This window comes from Nerophis ophidion, linkage group LG29 (assembly GCF_033978795.1).
Source record: "Nerophis ophidion isolate RoL-2023_Sa linkage group LG29, RoL_Noph_v1.0, whole genome shotgun sequence".
NCBI lineage: Eukaryota > Metazoa > Chordata > Actinopteri > Syngnathiformes > Syngnathidae > Nerophis > Nerophis ophidion.
The window spans coordinates 6,189,852-6,197,007 of NC_084639.1; positions in this window are offsets into that span (position 1 = coordinate 6,189,852).

Consider the following 7,156-nt stretch of genomic DNA (forward strand, 5'->3'; position numbering starts at 1 on the left):
TATATATATATATATATATATATATATATACATATATATATAGCGCTTTACATAGTGAAACCCAATATCTAAGTTACATTTAAACCAGTGTGGGTGGCACTGGGAGCAGGTGGGTAAAGTGTCTTGCCCAAGGACACAACGGCAGGGACTAGGATGGCGGAAGCAGGGATTGAACCTGCAACCCTCAAGTTGCTGGCACGGCCGCTCTACCAACCGAGCTATACCACCCATGTGTATATGTATATATCCATCCATCCATCTCCTACCGCTTATTCCCTTTTGGGGTTGCGGGGGGCCCTGGCGCCTATCTCAGCTACAATCGGGCGGAAGGTGGGTACACCCTGGACAAGTCGCCATCTCATCGCAGGGCCATATAGACGTGTGTGTGTGTGTATATATATGTGTGTGTGTGTATATGTGTGTATATATGTATATATGTTTGTGTTTGTAGAAATGTGTGTGTATATATATATATATGTGTGTATATATGTATAAATGTGTGTGTGTATATGTGTGTATATATGTATATGTTTGTGTTTGTGTGTATATATATATGTGTGTATATATGTATAAATGTGTGTGTGTATATGTGTGTATATATGTATATGTTTGTGTGTGTGTATATGTGTGTATATATGTATATGTTTGTGTGTGTGTATATATATATGTGTGTATATATGTATAAATGTGTGTGTGTATATGTGTGTATATATGCATATGTTTGTGTGTGTGTGTATATATATATATATATATATATATATATATATATATATATATATATATGCCTCAGCTCATACTTTACTGTATGTACCAAGGACAATGACCTTTGTTGATTAGTAGTCCATCTGTGTTTACTTGGCACAATATGTAAAAAATATTGCTCAAACGTCTTCACCATACAGTATATTTCATCGATTTGCATTCAGATTCTGTAGCCATGATGGATAGGCACATATGTCGCTTTCTTCTAATCTAAAAATGGCATTTGCATTGGAATGATAAAGCTACATGACCATATGGGTGTTTTAAACATCAATGGCGGAATAAATAATACATGCGATTGTGAAATTAATGCATCTTACCAAATTAAACCAAGCAAGCAGCGGCTTAAAAAACAAAACAAGTACAACACAAATGACTTCAATTCCCTCCCAAAAGGCCATGAAGAAGAAAGTTTATTCCAAACAACTTTGGTGTTTGGTGCAGCATCTCTGACTGCTGCTGTTGCTTCTCCCATGCTCTCTGTTCATTTTAATGGCTTCCACAGCAGATGGGGCGAGCGTCAGTGGGAGCCGACACAGCTTTCATGTTTCTTCGAAACAAGACGTGAACATAAAAAAATAAAAAATAAAAAAATAAAAACTTTTCAGCAACGGAACCGGACTCATGCGGATTGACAAGACCATGGCGAACATTTTAAGCGCAGCTGCTAAAAGACCAATGACAAAATAATGAATGACGCCCAAGTTTTAATAGAGCACTGATGCTCTAATGATGTGTTTTTTAGTGAAAATACAACCTTGTGTGTGTTTATATCTTTAAAGTTTTGTTAGTTTTAATCTACATTCAAAACACTCCCTTGTGGTCTAAATCACGGCTTTTTAACTACGTCGAAATGTGGATGTTCCGTCAGAAAGTGCCTCCGACGGTTATATTCCTTTGAGGCTGCGTTTAATTAATTGCAAAGTAAACACGTTGGCTTTCACGCGATAAATGCACTATTCCGCCCGCGCTACTCCTACCCAGCGTGTGCAGCTAGTTAACAGTAAGACGGAAAAGGAGCTCCGGTTTTTGAGGATTGATGTTTCAATTAATCAGTCAAAGTTTATTCATATAATCCTTAATAATGTGTCTCAAACGGCTGCACAAGCCACGACGACATCCTTGGCTAGGATCCCAGATCAGGGCAAGGAAAAAACTGAACCCAATGCCAACTAATACTTCTTTAGTTTTATTTGTTTACACTCATTTACCCGTTTTTCCTTCATTTTGGTTTGCAAGACTGAAAATATATACATAAAATTAACATACATGCATAATGTCCATCGTGTATTTTACATCAATAAAATAGAAGGTTTAGTGTTAATATATTCACACAAAGTACAAATGTTTACTAATAAAAATGACAACATTCACACACCAAACATTGTATGTGACTTATCACTGTCAGTGTTGCCGCCCTCTACTGGTGAACTTTTAGCACTACATGTATCAAACAAGGTAATGTTAGACAAAAAACAACACAACCACAAATACAAAAAGACATTAAAGTCGATATTTCAATATAAAACACAATATATTTCTGCGGAATATATACTGATAAATGTTTGACTAAGCCTACACTGTCTGGATCAATGTAGCCGTCGCTTAAAAGGTCCGACATTCATACATATAGTCAGATTTTTACCCATCCATCCATCCATTTTCTACCGCTTATTCCCCGGCACCTATCTCAGCTACAATCGGGCGGAAGGCATTTTTACCATTTATTTTTATTTTTTTAGTTATTTTTGACAGGGTGGTTTGTTTAAACTGTAAATAAAAAGAGAATACAATTATTTACAAATCATTTTCAATCTATATTCAGTTAAATCGACTGCAAAGACAAGATACTTAATGTTCAAACTGGAAAACTTTGTTTTTGCAAATATTAGCTCATTTGGAATTTGATGCCTGCAACATGATTCGAAAAAGCTGGCACAAGTGGCAAAAAACACTGAGCAAGTTGAGGAATGCTCATCAAACACTTATTTGGAACATCCCGACAGGTGAACAGGCTATTTGGGAACAGGCGGGTGCCATGATTGGGTATCAAAGTAGATTCCATGAAATGCTCAGTCATTCACAAACAAGGATGTGACGAGGGTCACCACTTTGTCAACAAATGCGTGAACAAATTGTTGAACAGTTTAAGAACATTTTGTCAACCAGCTATTGCAAGGAATTTAGGGATTTCACCATCTGCGGTCCGTAATATCATCAAAAGGATCAGAGAATCTGGAGAAATCACTGCACTTAACATTGAATGCCCGTGACCTTGGATCCCTGCATCAAAAAAGCGACATCAATGTGTAAAGGTTATCACCACATAGGCTCAGGAACACTTCAGAAAACTGCTGTCAATAACTACAGTTCGTCGTCACATCTGTAAATGCAAGTTAAAACTCTTCTATGGAAAGAAAGCCATTTATCAAAACTTTGTTATGTTTTTGCAAATATTAGCTCATTTGGAATTTGATGCCAGCAACATGTTTCAAAAAAGCTGGCACAAGTGGCAAAAAACACTGAGCAAGTTGAGGAATGCTCATCAAACACTTATTTGGAACATCCCAAAGGTGAACAGGCGGGTGCCATGATTGGGTATAAAAGTAGATTCCATGAAATGCTCAGTCATTCACAAACAAGGATGGGGCGAGGGTCACCACTTTGTGAACAAATGCGTGAACAAATTGTTGAACAGTTTAAGAAAAAACTTTCTCAACCAGCTATTGCAAGGAATTTAGGGATTTCACCATCTGCGGTCCGTAATATCATCTGGAGAACTCACTGGACGTAAGTAGCTAAGCCCGTGACTTTCGATCACTCAGGCTGTACTGCATAGACACGAGACATTAGTGTGTAAAGGATATCACCACATGGGCTCAGGAACACTTCAGAAACCTACTGTCAGTAGCTACGGTTGGTCGCTACATCTGTAAGTACAAGTTAAAACTCTCCTATGCAAGGCGTAAACCGTTTATCAACAACACCCAGAAACGCCGCCGGCTTCATTGGGCCCAAGCTCATCTAAGATGGACTCAAGCAAAGTGGAAAACTGTTCTGTGGTCTGACATTTCAAATTGTTTTTGTTTTTTTTGGGAAACTTTGGACCTTGTGTCCTACGGAACAAAGAGGAAACGGACCATCCGTATTGTTATAGGTGCAAAGTTCAAAAGCCAGCATCTGTGACGGTATGGGGGTGTATTAGTGCCCAACTTACACATCTGTGAAGGCACCATTAATGCTGAAAGGTACATACAGGTTTTGGAGCAACACATGTTGCCATCCAAGCAACGCTATTATGGACGCCCCTGCTTATTTCAGCTAGACGATGCTAAGCCATGTGTAACAACAGCATGGCTTCATAGTAAAACAAGAAAAAAAAAAAGTGTGGGTACTAGACTGGCCTGGAGCTAGCAGTCTTGGAGCGTGGTGCCTCTCACTTTGGCATCCCCTCTATCTGCAAATGTGTATCGCATATTCACTCAAAGTCTGTAAATAGAATCCGCCCTCGAGCGGTTGTTTTCCCACAAATATAGATGCACTATTTTGCATTTTTGTTTCCTTCTTCGAGGAAATGATTCCACTGCCGGTAGTAATGTATTCAGTCAGACTGGAACGTTGCACGGTGCGGTACATGACGGCGTTGTCCGTCTGGCAACGCGTCCCCGTCCCCCCCCAAACAGATGGCCTCCGCTGGGGACTTGGTAGGGGAGTCGAGACGAGAGGTGTCAGGCCATGTCCTCGGAATCCCATCGCTTTCCGCGACACTGATCGCAGAGCTCGGACACCTGCTCTCTCCTCCTCCTCCTCGCCTTTTCAAAAATGGCTTGCGAGACAGAATTTAATAAGAAAGGTGTGAGCGGGGGAAGCAAAGAGAGAAAGAAAGAAGAAAAAAAAAAAGCCTCTTTTTTTTACGCTTGGAGACTTCGGAAGTGAAGTCAAATCATTCATTCGGGCTTTTTGAGGGATTTTTTTTCGAAGGTGGGACCGGCATGGAGGATTTGGGGAGGTGAGAACTGGAGACCTCAGTGGAGGACTGGCGATGACGATACTTTGCACTCTGAGTTTCTGTCTACTTTTGCTGTACTTTTTAATGATGTTCACTCTGCCTGCTTACTCGCGCCAAATGATAAGGAAAAAAAAACACTATATTGCCAAAAAGTATTTGGCCACCCATCCAAATGATGAGAATCAGGTGCCCTAATCACTCAAGCACTTAGGCAAGGAGACTGTTTCTACAAACATGGGCCGCGCTCAGTCACTGGATGCCACCTGTGCAACAAATCCGGTCGGTGAAATTCAAAAGTCAACTTTATTATAAGAAAAGTGAAGATTTTGGGAACAACAGCAACTCAGCCACCAAGTGGTAGGCCGGGTAAACTGACATAGATGGGTCAGCGAATGCTGAAACGAATAGGGCAAATACTTTCTGCTCCAAACTTCATGCGGCCTTCCAATTAACCCACGTGCAGTACGCAGAGAGCTTCGTGAAATGGGTTTCCATGGCCGGGCAGCTGAATCTAAGCCATACATCACCAAGTCACCTATGTCTCCCGGCTGGCCTGGGAACGCCTCGGGATCCCCCGGGAAGAGCTAGACGAAGTGGCTGGGGAGAGGGAAGTCTGGGTTTCCCTGCTTAGGCTGTTGCCCCCGCGACCCGACCTCGGATAAGCGGAAGATGATGGATGGATGGATGGACATCACCAAGTCCAATGCAAAGTGTAGAATGCAGTGGTGCCCAACCTTTTTGTAGCTGCCGACCGGTCAACACTTGATAATTCGTCCCGCGTCCCGGCGAGGGGGTGGGGTGTTGGTGCACTAATTGTAAGTGTAGCTTCTGTTTTTTATTTTGATTTAATAAAAAAAATAAATAAAAGAAAAATAAATAAAATAATAAAAAAATCCTGGTTGGCATACCACTGGTGTAAAGCACGAGTGATGATTAACACCTTTCCATCTGGCAATATGATGGACCAGTCTGGGTTTGGAGGTTGCCAGGAGAACACTACATTTTGGTGAAATTTGGTGGAGGAGGAATTATGTTGTGGGGCGTTTTTTTTCTGGAGTTGAGCTTGGAACCCCCTGGTTCCATTGAAAGGGAACTTTGAATGCTCCAGGAGAACACTACATTTCGGTGGAATTTGGTGGAGGAGGAATTATTGTGTGATGTTGTTTTTTCTGGAGTTGGGCTTGGTCCCTTAGTTCCATTGACAAAAACTTTGAATGGTCCAGGCGAACACTATATTTCGATGACATTTGGGGGAGGAGGAGTTATGGTGTGGGGTTGTTTTTTCAGGAGTTGGGCTTGGTTCCCTAGTTCCATTGAAAGGAGATTGGAATGGTCCAGGAAAACACTACATTTCGGTGAAATTTGGTGGAGGAGGAATTATGGTGTGGGGTTGTTTTTTTCTGGAGTTAGGCTTGGTCCCTTAGTTCCATTGACAAAAACTTTGAATAGTCTAGGCGAACACTATATTTCGATGACATTTGGTGGAGGAGGAACTATGGTGCGGGGTTGTTTTTCAGGAGTTGGGCTTGGCCCCCCTGTCGCAACACGTGGCGTGGCGTTGTCTTGCTGATATAAGCAGGGGCGTCCATGAAAACGTTGCTTGGATGGCAACATATTTTGCACCAAAACCTGTACGTACCTTTCAGCATTAATGGTGCCTTCACAGGTTTGTAAGTTACCCAAGCCTTGGGCACTAATACACCCCCATACCATCACAGATTCTGGCTTTTAAATTTTGCGCTTTCAACAATCCGGATGGTTCTATTCCTCTTTGCTCCGGAGGACACGACATCCACAGTTTCCAAAAACAATTAGAAATGCGGATTCGTCAGACCACAGACCACTTTTTTCCACTTTGCATCAGTCCATATTGGATGAGCTCGGGCCCAGCGAAGCCGGCGGAAATTCTGGGTGTTGTTGATAACTCAGCGTTAAAGGTTGGAATTGGGGGTTAAATCAATCAATCAATGTTTATTTATACAGCCCTAAATCACAAATGTCTCAAAGGACTGTACAAACCACTACGACTACGACATCCTCGGAAGAACCCACATAAGGGCAAGGAAAACTCACACCCAGTGGGACGCCAGTGACAATGACGACTATGAGAAATTGGAGAGGACCTCAAATGTGGGCAACCCCCCCTCTAGGGCACTGAAAGCAATGGATGTCGAGCGGGTCCAACATGATACTGTGAAAGTTCAATCCATAGTGGCTCCAACACAGCCGCGAGAGTTCAGTTCAAAGCGGATCCAAGACAGCAGCGAGAGTCCCGTCCACAGGAAACCATCCCAAGCGGAGTCGGATCAGCATCGTAGAGATGTCCCCAACCGATACACAGGCGAGCGGTCCATCCTGGGTCACCATAAATGATTCCCGGGCGCG